We start from the raw sequence: 13,498 nt of genomic DNA on the forward strand, positions 1-13,498 counted from the left end.
GGAAACAGTAAAAGATGCCAAGCTGCATGACGTCTTCAGCAAACCTGCAGACGGAGCGCAGCGTAGATACACCTGGTCAAGATCGGACGGGTCTGCCCGTTCCAGGATTGACTTCCTGTTTGTGTCCCGTGCTGTCACAGTCAGATCCACCGACATCAAGCCGGTGTTCTTCTCCGACCATTGCATCTTACTGACCGACTGTCACTTACAGGGTGACCAGTGGGTTGGCAGGGGAACATGGAAGCTCAATGCTACACTGCTAACCCCAGAGAACGTTGAGGAACTCAAAAGGGATTACAAAGGTTGGAGAACCGTGAAACCCCTCTTTGAGTCTTCAGTTCACTGGTGGGAGGCGATCAAGGAGAACATCAAGAAGTTCTTGATCTTCAGAAGTGTTCAGAGGGCGAGAGAGAGACAGAGGGAAATGTCCCGACTCCAGAAAAGAATGCAAAATCTGCTCCGGCTGCAGTCGATGGGGGTCGCGGTCAAGGAGGATCTCGAAGAGGTGAAGAATCAGCAGGCCTCGCTGTTTGCCACGGAGGCCTCCAAGATCATCTTCCGCTCCATTGAGCAGGATGAGACGTGCTCGCGTTACTTCTTCCAAAAGGTACACAGACAGAGCTCTGTGATCAGCAGCCTGAAGGAAGAGGATGACTTGGTAACGTCTTTGCAGTCCGACATACTAAGGATCAGCAAATCCTTTTATGCTGGGCTGTATGACGCGAAGCCCACAGACAGCAGAGCCTCCCAGTCCTTCCTGTCATCTATCACAGAAGTCTTAGATGACAGCAATGAGGGAGAGACTGGACAAGCCGCTAACTCTGGGCGAGCTGACAAAGACCGTCAAGTCCTTGGAGACGAGTAAAACTCCCAGAAGCGATGGCTTACCGGTTGTGTTGTATTCGGCCCTGTGGGTCTGGATCGGCCCAGACCTGCTGGAAGTGTACAAGAGTATGCTTCTGGCCGGCAGCATGTCAGAATCCATGAGGAAAGGCATCATCACCCTCACCTACAAGCGGAAGGGAGAGAGGGCAAAAACCAGAATGTGGCGGCCCATCTCACTGCTCAGTGTTGACTACAAGATTCTGTCCAAAGTCATCACCAATCGAGTCAAGTTTGCTCTGGAATTGGTGATTCACCCCGATCAGACCTGCACTGTACCCGGCAGGAAGATCTCTGATAGTCTCGCGCTACTCAGGGATACGATTGCCTACGTACGGGACAGGAGGGTGGACACCTGCCTCATCAGCTTGGACCAGGAGAAGGCTTTTGACAGGATATCGCACACCTACATGATGGCCGTGCTTTCCAAAATGGGGTTTGGGGAGGAAATCTGCAATTGGATCAAACTGCTCTACACAAACATCAGTAGCGCAGTCTCAATCAATGGGTGGGAATCGGAAAGTTTCCCGATCCAATCTGGAGTTAGAAAGGGCTGTCCTCTCTCTCCGGTCTTGTTTGTTTGCTGTATTGAACCTTTTGCTGAATCTATTAGGGAGGATGCGGGCGTAAGAGGGGTGACAGTCCCAGGCAGTGGAGGCACTCAGGTTAAAACCTCCCTGTACATGGATGACGTCGCCGTCTTCTGCTCGGATCCGCTGTCTGAGCGCAGACTGATGAGCATCTGCAACCAGTTTGAACTGGCCTCGGGAGCCAAAGTTAACCACTACAAGAATGAGGCCATGATCTTTGGGAACTGGGTTGACTCAACCTGGTCATCAGGTGTGAGGCGCTCACGTTGTTGCTGTACATGGTGCAGGTCGGGCCCATACCCCACTCCTGCGCCTTGGCGGTCACCCGAGCCATTTTCCACTACATCTGGGGATCCGGAGGGAACGATGTTCAAACCTCTGGATAAGGGAGGGAAAAATGTACCCAACGTCGCCCTCATCCTGATGACCACCTTAGTGTGCGGCTGCATCAAGCTGTGCATAGATCCCCAGTACGCAAACACCAAGTGTCACTACATGCTGAGGCTCTATCTGTTCCCGGTGTTGCGAAGGATGGGCCTGCAGAACGCTCCATCCAGTTGGACTGTGCCGTACCACCTACCCTTTGTGGAAAAGTTTCTGCAGAAAAACACCTTTGACCACCAATCCATCAGGTAGTGGTCTGCACGAAATGTCCTCAAGGCCCTATGGGAAAAGGTAATGGTGGATCCTATCGGATGGTTCCTCGAGCAGACTGCCAAAATCATTTGGCAGAATGCCTCATCACCAGAACTTTCAAGCTAGCACCAAGATGTAGCTTGGCTGCTGATAAGAAGGGCCCTCCCCGTCAGATCCTTCCTGCACGTCCGAAATCTCACCCCCTCCACACAATGCCCTCGAGGTGGCTGTGGTGGGGAAGAGACAGTTGCCAACCTCCTTCTGGAATGTGTCTTTGCAAAGCAGATATGGAAAGAGATGCAGTGGTTTTTGTCGAGGTTCATCAAGAGCAGCTCTGTAACACAGGAGTCTGTGCTCTACGGGCTGTTCCCAGGGGCAGCCACCGAGATAAACATCAACTGCTGCTGGAGGACCATCAATTCGGTGAAAGGCGCTCTTTGGTCTGCCTGAAACTTGCTGGTCTTCCAGCTCAAAGAGTTGTCCACGACCAAGTGTTGCAGACTGGCACATTCCAAGGTCTAGGACTACGTGCTGAGGGACGTACGAAAGCTTGGGGCAGCCGCGGCAAAGGCTCAATGGGGAAAGACCACTGTGCACCTTTCCTCCCGGTGAACTGTGGGGCTGGATCCATTGGAAGCCCCTGAGGCTGTATCCAGAAAATATGGGTTTGCTGCAAAATATACATGGCATGTAAAATGAAATGGAAGGGTTGTGAGGCAATCACTCCTGTATTGAAGGAAACTGATCTCCTTTGCACTCTTTGTATTGTCGACTTGGTGCTTTACATATTTTTATGAATAAAGTATATTTTGGAAATAAAAAAAATGACCCCACAACTGCCTCCTACTGCCTCCTACATTTACAGGATGACCAGGAGGTTGGCAGGGGGACATGGAAACTGAACATAAAACTGCTGACCCCAGAGAACAATGAGGAACTCAAAAGGGATTACAAAGGTTGGAGAACTGTGAAACCCCTCTTTGAGTCTCTGGTGCACTGGTGGAAAGTGATCAAGGTGAACATTAAGGAGTTCTTTATCCTCAAAGGTGTTCAGAAGGTGAGAGAGAGAGAGAGACAAAAGGAAATGTACGGACAGAAAAGAATGCAGAATCTGCTCCGGCTGCAGTCGATCGGGGTCGAGGTCAAGGAGGATCTCCAAGAGGTGAAGAACCAGCAGGCCTCGCTCTTTACCGTGGAGGCCTCCAAGATCATTTCCAGTCCAGAGTTCAATCCGTTGAGCAGGATGAGACATGCTCACGTTTCATCTTCCAAAAGGTACACAGAGAGAGCTCTGTGATCAGCAGCCTGAAGGAAGAGGATGGCTCGGTATCGTCATCACAGTCTGACATAATAAGGATCAGCAAATCCTTTTATGCCGGGCTATACGAAGTGAAGCCCACGAACAGCACGGCCTCCCAATCCTTCCTGTCATCTATCATGGAGGTCTTAGATGATAGTACGCGGGAGAGTCTGGACAAACCGCTAACTCTGGATGAGCTGACAAAGGCCGTCAGGTCCTTCGTGACGAGTGAAATTCCCGGAAGCGACAGCTTACCGGTTGAGTTGTATTCGACTCTGTGGGACTGGATCGGCCCTGAGCTGCTGGAAGTATACAAGAGTATGCTTCTGGCCGGCAGCAAGTCAGAATCCATGCGGAAAGGCATCATTGCCCTCATCTACAAGCGGAAGGGGGAGAGGGCAGAAATCAGAAATTGGCGGCCCATCTCATTGCTTAATGTAGACTACAAGATTCTGTCCAGAATCATTACCAGTCGGGTCAAGTCTGCTCTGGAGTTGGTGATTCACCCCAATCAGACTTGCACTGTACCTGGCAGGAAGATCTCTGATAGCCTCGCGCTACTCAGGGACACGATCACCTATGTACGAGAAAGGGGGGTGGACACCTGCCTCATCAGCTTGGACCAGGAGATGGCTTTTGACAGGATATCACACACATACATGATGGACATGCTCTCCAAAATGGGGTTTGGGGAAGGAATCTGCAATTGGATCAAACTGCTCTACGCAAACATCGGTAGCACAGTCTCAATCAATGGGTGGGAATCAGAAAGTTTCCCGATCAAACCTGGAGTCAGACAGGGCTGTCTTCTCTCCCCTGTCTTATTTGTTTGCTGTATCGAACCTTTTCCTGAGTCCATTAGGAAGGATGCGGGCATAAGAGGGGTGACAGTCCCAGTCAGTAGAGGCACTCAGGTCAAAGCCTCTGTTATGACCAGGTGAGACAGGGGTCTGGGGTTCCCTTTCAGCTTTCACCTGGTCTTACTGTAACAGGGTTTTAATTTTAAACACACCGTGTTTTTAGCTCCCCCTTGGTGCATCCTTGTTCACCACTTTCCAATTATAAGGCAAAGAAACCAGCACAAACAGAGGTTTTCTCAGGGTTAAAGAAGAAAGATTGAAATTTATTAAACTTAAACTTAAACTCGAATTCAGTTAACGCCTACGGATAGATGATGTGTCCACGCTAGCATGCCTGCATGATACACACATGCAGATAGGGACAGAAAAGAGCAGAAGAAAAGTAAAGTGAAAAAGTTTGAGACAATCTCTGAAGAGGGTTTTTTGTTACTGTGCTTCGAGCTCACTGTAGAGTCCTTGATTGTAGGTAGATCTTGCTTTTCGTCGGGGCCCAGTATTCTTCTTAAACCTTGTTCACTGTAGGAGAATTTTTGCTCTTGGGGTTCATGTGTCTTCAGTGGGTTTTGGAGTTCTGTGAGAAAGAGATGGGAGCAGACAGGAGAGGCTGTGGTGAGCCAGCCAGGAGAGGTCTTTTCAATCCAGGAGCAAACAGCGTTCTGCAGACTCTCAGTTCAAACTGTACAATTCAAAAAATGACTGCCAAGCAGGTTAGTCATTTCACTAACTGGTTTGACCACATCAGTTTATAGATTGTATTGGAGCAGGGGATAGCTCCTTTGTTCCAAACACTGTCTGTTGATATGCAAAAATGTCTTTCCAGTCAGGGGCCTGCAACCCCTTGTCACAGGCCTTCTCTTCTTCCCAGCAACAATTTGAAATTTAATGTCCATGTGGCGAAATTAATGTGGCTCATTCTTGGCAGGTGGGGGCTTGCATGACAGCCTCCCTGTACATGGGTGACATTGCTGTCTTCTGCTAGGATCCGCCATCCGTTTGCAGACTGATGAGCATCTGTGACCAGTTCGAACTGGCCTTGGGAGCCAAAGTAAATCATGGCAAGAGCGAGGCCATGTTCTTTGGGAACTGGGTTGACCAATCCTTTGTCCCCTTCACCGTCAGGTCAACCTACCTGAAGGTGCTGGGGATATGGTTCAGAGGGGCCGGGACGTGTGCCAAAACCTGGAAGGAGCGAGTAGCCATGGTACACCATAAACTGAGCATGTTGGAGTAGCATTGTTACTGTACGCGGCGCAGGTCTGACTCATACTCCACTCCTGTGCCATGGCGGTCACCAGAGCCATTTTCCGCTTTATCTGGAGATCCAAAATGGACCTTGTCTGGAGTGACACGATGTTCAAGCCGCTGGATAAAGGGGGGAAAATGTACCCAACATCGCCCTCATCCTGATGGCCACCTTTGTGTGCAGCTGCATCAAACTGCGTAGAACCCCCGTACACAAACACCGAATGTCACTACGTACTGAGGTTCTATCTGTCCCCGGTGTTGCAAGGGATGGGTCTGGCCACGTTGCCGTGGAACTCTCCATCCAATTGGACCGTGTCATACCATCTATTGTTTGTGGAAAAGTTTGTGCTGAAAAACACCTTTGACCACCAATCCATCAGGCAGTGGTCTGTATGAAATCTCCTCAAGGCCCTACGGGAAAAGGAGATGGTGGATCCTGTCGGATGTTCCCTCAAGCAGACTGCCAAAGTCATTTGGCAGAATGCCTCATCACCAGAACTTAAACAAGCACCAGGGCATAGCTTGGCTGGTGGTGAGAACGGCCCTCCCCGTCAGATCCTTCCTGCACGCCCGGAATGTCACCGCCACCGCACGCTGCCCCCGAGGTGGCTGTGGTGGGGAAGAGACAGTTGCCCACCTCCTTCTGGAATGTGTCTTTGCAAAGCAGGTGTGGAAAGAGATGCAGTGGTTTTTGTCGAGGTTCATCCTGAGCAGCTCTGTAACACAGTACTCTGTGCTCTACAGGCTGTTCCCAGGGACGTATACCTAGATAAACATCAACTGTTGCTGGAGTTGAAATGCACCATCAACTCGGTGAAAGACGCTGTTTGATCAGCCCGAAACATGCTGGTCTTCCAGTGCAAAGAGTTGTCCATGACTGAGTGTTGCAGACTGGCACATTCCAAGGTCCAGGACTACATGCTGAGCGACACACTAAAGCTTGAGACAGCCGCTGCAAAGGCTCAATGGGGAAAGACCACGGTGTAAGGTCCTCCCACCATAGTGAACCGAGGGGCTGGAACCCATGGAAAACCCCTCGGGCTGCATGCACCAAAATATGGTTTTGCTGCGTAATGCCAATATACATTGCATATAAAATGGAATGGAAGGGTTGTGAGGGAACTCACGTATTGTATTGAAGAAAACTGATTTATTTTGCACTTTCTGGAATGTCAACTTGGAATTGATTGGAACTGTTTTGTAATGTATTTTTTACAGATTTTTATGAATAAAGTATATTTTTGAAAAAGAAAGATTACCTCACTGCTGCTGACCTCCTCAGCGATCTCCATCCAGGTTTGCTTGGTCAGGTGGGAGGGCCTCTTCATGCCATTGCTGGGGAAGAGGACCTCATGCTTTTCCCTTGCAATCTGGAGGAGTATCTGGAGAGAGGCATCACTAAACCTTGGGGCCACCCTGTGTCTTTCCTCTGCCATCCTGCGGGATCTGCCTTGGAATGTGGGGGAGTTCAGAGTCGCTGCAACACAGGTTTCCCTCTCAGTTTTGGTGAGCTAGCAGCAAATGAGTGCAAGGAAGCAATGCAAGCAGGGCTGGCAGACCTTTAAATATGGCGCCAGCACCTGCTTCGGAGTCATCTGACGTCTTATTCGGCATCTTGCATCCTGCCCCCGCCAAGTGATTGGATGGGCCTTGCACCTCCATTATGCAAAGTGGCTACTCGCCGCCCACTTCCGGGTCTGCCGCCAGTGCTTGCGGCAGGCTTACTAAATTCGGCCCCTCGTGCGCAGGTCCCTGAGAAACTGTGCAAGGAGAATTTTTCTGCCAAAGCACGTGTCAATACCTTCCTTTCTATGGTCAGTCGCTACCATACCTCTGTCAGACACCTAGCTGGATCTGTCAGATTTTGGTCCATCAGATTTTGCAAGCCGCAATGCACCTGACTGTGAGGACCCCACGTGCCAAGTTTCTCCCTTCATACACCAGACCTCAGATTCCATTGTTCACTGGGTATCCATTGATGACATTGTGTCAGGCTCAATAAAACTCCCTTTCATCAGCAGGCCAGCATGGCGAGCTATCCAGTCTGAATGTTCGCTCCTTCGTCACGTGCATGCCCACCTATTGCAAGGCACCCACCCTTCAAAGAAGCTTACCAACATTCATGATGTCAAAAGCTACCTCCGTGTTGCTACCATTGCATGGGATAGTTTACTACTCGTTCTTGCCAATGAGCCCCTTGCCCCCTTATGAGAATGTATTATGATTTTGCGTAATGTCCTGGAAGGCCTAATCACCGCTCGCCACCTATGTCTTGGTCACCCATCACGTCATCAACTCAAATTGGTCAGCCACCCATATCTCTATGCGCTTGACATGGGTGCCTCCATTGAACGGGTCACAGCTATCTGCCATACTTGTGCTGCTCTCCAGAAAATTCCACACACTGTTGTTCCCCCAGTCTTCGAGTGACCCTCCAGAGGTGGGTCATTTGCTGCTGATGTTATCAAGCATGAGTGACAACTCATTTTATTTGTACGAAAATGTGTCACTTCTTAGACAGCTTGCATCATTGCCAATGAGTGCCATGATACCTTAAGGGATGCTCTCCTCCAGTTGTGTATCGGATTTCATCCAGTAGCTGGTCCCCAACCTGTCATATGGACTGATCCCGCCTCTGGGTTTTCCACCCTGTTAGGGTACAAGCTGCTTCAGGAACACCGCATTGCCATTGAGCTCAGTAGATCGAAGAACCCCAACAAGAACCCGGTAGCAGAGAAGGCAATACTGGAACTGGAGAGTGAGCTTCTACGTCATGGAGGCCCTACAACACCTTTGGTCCTGTCTATTGCCACTGCACAACTCAACTCCTGTCTTCGCTCCCAAGGCCTTTCTGCGAGAGAATTATGGACATCGAAAGACCAGTTCACCAATATGCAGATTTTCCTGTCCGATGACAGGGTTATTGAGACTCAACATCGGCTTCACCGGGGGAGATGATGGCATAGTGGTAATGTCACGGGTTCAAATCCAACCACGGCAATCTGGTGGAATTTAAATTCAATTAATTAATAAAAATCTGGAATTGAAAGCTAGTCTCAGTAATGGTGCCATGAAACTATCATCAATTGTCGTAAAACCCATCTATTTCACCAATGCCCTTTAGGGAAGGAAATCGGCTGTCCTTACCCTGTGTTACAACCAGGTGAGAAAGGTGTCTTGGGGTCTGTTACTGTCTTCACCTGGTCTTATTGTAACAGGGTATTATTTTTAACACACTGTGTTTTGAGTTCCCCCTTTGTGAATCCTTGTTCACAGCTTTCCAATTATAAGGCAAAGAAATGAGCATAAACAGGCTTTCTTCGGTTTAAAGGAGAAAAGTGAAATTTATTAAACCTTAAACTTAAACTCTAATACGGTTACTGCCTATGGATATACGACGCGCCCATGCTAGCATGCACACGCGATACACACATGCAAATAGGGACAGAAAAGAGAAGAAAAATAAAATGGAGAGGTTTGAGGCAGTCTCTATAGGGTGTTTTTTACTGTGCTTCGAGCTTGCTGTAATCCTTGATTGTAGGTAGTCTTGCTTTTTGTTGGGGCCCAGTATTCTTCTTAAACCTTGTTCACTGTAGGAGACTTTTCTCTCTTAGTGTTCATATGTCTTCAATGGTTTCCTAAGCTGGGGTGAGCGAGATGAGAGCAGACAGGAGAGAGATGTTCTCAGTCCAGGAGAAAAACAGCCTTCTGATTTCAAACACTATTTTCTCCAATTTAAAACTCTCAGTTCAAACCTCTGCAACAGCCAGTTAGTCAAGTGACTAAAATAGGTCTGACCACTTCTTCTGTATATTGGGGAAGCAACAACTGGGTCCCCAGTGTTCCTACACTGTGGGTTACTATGCAAATGTCTTTCCAGTCAGGGGCTTGCAATTTTAAGTTTTAACGTTCATGTGGCGAAATCATGTGTGCCTCAGTCTTGGCAGGTGGAGGGTTTGCCTGACACCGGTCTGGCACACATGTGACTCCAGAACCACAGCAATGTGGTTGACTCTTAACTGCCCTCTGCAATGGCCTACCAAGCCAGTCAGTTGTCAAGGGAAATTAGGGATGGGCAACAAATGCTGGACTTGGCAGCGACACCCACATCCCATGAAAGAATAAGAAAAAATCTCCCATATGGTCAGAAATCCAAGGCCCCCCTAGGATGGCAACCAACTCTCAACTCAGTTGATATCGATGATCTGGTCTACCTTCATGCCGATCACAACAAATCACAGGCCCGCCAATGCTATTTGGTTACCTCTGTTAATCATGGCTGGTGCAATATTCAGAAGTTCATTAGTTCCCAATGTGAGAAACATAGCCCACTTAATAATAATTTACACCAAGTCAAACTCTGAAGAAGTAAGTTTATTTAATGTTCTGGCAAGATCGGGTGTCCTACAAGCAGGCACACCGATCAACATATTCAGTTCATGTTTATACAATACAAATCCATTTGTCCACGCCTTTATTTTACATTATTGGTTATAACGTATTATGACACTAACCTATCCTATGGTTGCTACAGTCTCCTCCTCTGTTTACTTCTCCCCCTACTCTAACCTTCTAGCCCCTAACTCTTGTTTTTGTTTTACCTTATTTGGTTCTCCATTGTGTGTGTTTTAACTTGCAGCTGTCAGTTACTCATTCACGACATCCTTTGTTCTAACTCTTGCTGTTTTTCTTTTCTCTGCATAAGCACAATTTTTAACTGCCGTACTGTCTCAAGGTCTTTACTTACATACCCTTATCAGTTCTCTTTTTCAGTGATTTCATTATGTTGTGTAGAAATGACTTCTCGGTAATTTTCCACAAGCTGTAGAAACAACATTTCAGTATTTCTTGTTCTCACACCAACTACATAGCACAACTTAGCGAGTCAAGAGATCTGAATGCTACAAGGTCCCTTCCTTCTGCACTGGCTCTACGATCTGCTCCACTTCCAGCTATGGTTCTACCAAGCCATGGTAAACACTCTCCACCTGTCCAGCCCTTTGCTGCAGACCCGAACATACCACCTGAGCTGAACACCTTCCAAAGCTCCAGTGTTGTCAACTATGGGGTCAACTAAGCAAACTCCACGGCCTACGATGGATCCCCCAGTCCTGCCCCAATCACTGACTTTGAATCAGATTCCTGAGCTGTTCCCGATGCAGAGATGCTGATGCCTCATCCAGAGCAATGGTCTGTATTGCCTAGTCCTCTGTTGTGGTCCCCAGCGCAGGCCCTCGATCTGATCCAGTCTTGCAGTGCCCAGCCCAGGCCCCTGATCCTAAAGCACCAGCTTTTAGCACATCTATCCAGCCGTCTACATATACCACTATCCCTGTTCCCTTGGTGCCTGCTTTGAGATGTTCAACTCAACTCCCAAAACATCTAGCACTTTATGTTTAATGCTAATATTTTGGGGGCAGAATAAACCGCAGCGTCAAGAGGGTAGTCGACCCTGTGAATTGTGTTTGTATGCCCAAAAATTATGCCCAGTATGCATACCATTTGTTGTGATTCCTATGCATATGTTTAAATTGCCTTTCGCAAAGAGATTTTTATGTTTATGATTTTGCATTCTTTGAACACCTATATTCGCTTGAGATTTCATTTTGATGTGAAGAAGCTGTTTGCATATATTCAGCTTGATTAGTTTTTATTTTTTGGCATGATAATGAATGCAAGAAGGAAATTTAATGTCAAGAGGAAGAGAAAAAGAGGTCACTCATTGCATGTTATCGCCCTCTTGTGGCTGGGAGCCCGTTCCCATATGGGTGCAGCCGCTTTGTATTGCTTACTCTACTGCTTGATTTTGTAGTTGCATTAAAAACTTGACATTTTCACTTAATTGCTGTTGATATTGTGACTCAGCTTATGTGTCAACTTTAAAAATTCAAGCATATGACATCTGCTGCATTAGCCTTGTCTAATCTAATCTAAGAATTGTATCAGGTTAGTTAAGCATGCCTTTTGGAATTTTTTTTTATTTCCAAAATATACTTTATTCATAAAAATCTGTAAAAATTACATTGCCAAACAGTTTCCAAACAGCACCAAAAAATACAAACATTGCAAAAGAGATCAGTTTCTTTCAATAATGTCATGAGTTTCTTCCCAACCCTTCCGTTTCACAATTGTCATGTCAATTACAGTTTTACATTTACAGCAATTGAGAATATTAACGATACAGTTCGAGGGGTTTCCCATGGTTCCAGCCCCTCAGTCCAGCTTGGTGGGGGAACCTACTACACTTGATCTTAGCCAAAAGGCCGAGAAGCGATGGCCGTAAAACTGCGTTTGCTGCGCGCGTCAGGCCCGCCTTTTGGAATGCATGCTGATTTTTAAAATTATATTTCTCTAGATGCTGTTCTATTGCTTCTTTTGGTATAGAGTACAGTATCTTTCCTAGCATTGATGTCAAGCTGACTGATCTATAGTTCCCAGATTTTGTTCTATCTCCCTTTTCACATACAGCATCAACTATCGCTATCCTCCAGTCCTTTGGTACAATCCCCTTTTCTATGGAAATTCTATGTACATATATAAACTAGTGCCTCTGTTATCTCCTCCCTAGTTTCCTTGAGTATGCGTATACCAGCCAGATCTGGGGTTTTATCCTATTTTAGTTTTAGTTTATCAGTTATTTCTCCCTTCCTAACCATCCGCCTCCAATGTCTCTCCTTCATCATCTAGCTGGGTGGGAATGCCCAAGCCTGGTTCCATTACTATCTATCCAGTCATAGCCAGAGAATCAACTGCAATGATTGCTCTTCATGCTTCTACTCCCGCTTCTGCACCATTACCTTTGGAGTCCCTAGGATATATCCTTGTCTCCCTCCTATTCCTCATCTACATACCGCCCCTCAGTGACATCATCTGAAAATACAATGTCAGGTTCCACATGTACGCTTATGACATCCAGCTCTATCTCACCTCTCTCAACACCTCCAGCTCATCACCTGTGTCTGCCCCTGCCTTAGTTGACCCACTGCTGAAACCTTCAACCATACCTTTGTTATCTCTAAACTTGGCTATTCCAATGGTCTCCCCGAATTCCGTTCAGACATCACCCCTGTGCTTGCTGACCTACATTGGCTTCTGGTTCAGCAAGACCTCATCCTTGTTTTTGAATCCTTCCATGGCCTCAACCTTCCCCATCTCTGTTATCTCCTCCAGCCCAACAACTCTTTGAGATCTCTGTGCTCCTCCAATTCTGCACATCCCCAGTTTTAATCATTCCACCATTGTCAGCCATGCCTTCAGCTACCTGGGTTCTGAATTCTGAATTCTCTCCCTAAACCTCTTTGCTTCATCTTATCCATGAGGCCCAAATCGTATGTTGGCATGTAAATCCTGCTGCCTCGACCCTAGACTCAGTAAACTGCTGACTACTTAACTTCCTTTCCTGGCCTCAATGTAAACTGATTGTTGTTAATGGTTCTCTCTTCTCAGGTACTGTCGCCCTCACTTTCAAATCTGCAGTCATCACCCCTCTCCTTAAAAAAACAACCCTTGACCCCTCTATCTTTGCAAACTACTGCCCCATCTCCAACCTCCTTACCCTCTGGGCTGTCAACTCCCAAATCTGTGTCCATCATTCCCTGAACTCCATTTGAATCACTCCAATCAGGTTTCTGCAGCTGCCACAGTGCTGAAACAGTTCTATCTAATCGTAGCCAGAGAATCATCTTTTCCCACTCCTGCACTGTCACCTCTGGTGTCTGCCAATGCCTCCGTCTATTTCTCATTTACGTGCTGACTCTCGGCAATGTCATCCAAAAACATCAGATTCCATATGTATGCTGATGACACGTAGCTCTACTTCAACACCACCACTCTCAACCGCCACTGTCTCTAAATTGTCTGACTGCTTGTCCAACATTCAGTACTAGATGAGCAGAAATTTCCTCCAACTAAGCATCTGGAATAAAGCCTGGCTTGGGTATAAAATTCAAACCCAACCTGGGCCCATCCCGACAACAGCCGACCCA

Source organism: Heterodontus francisci, chromosome 19, assembly GCF_036365525.1.
Source record: "Heterodontus francisci isolate sHetFra1 chromosome 19, sHetFra1.hap1, whole genome shotgun sequence".
NCBI lineage: Eukaryota > Metazoa > Chordata > Chondrichthyes > Heterodontiformes > Heterodontidae > Heterodontus > Heterodontus francisci.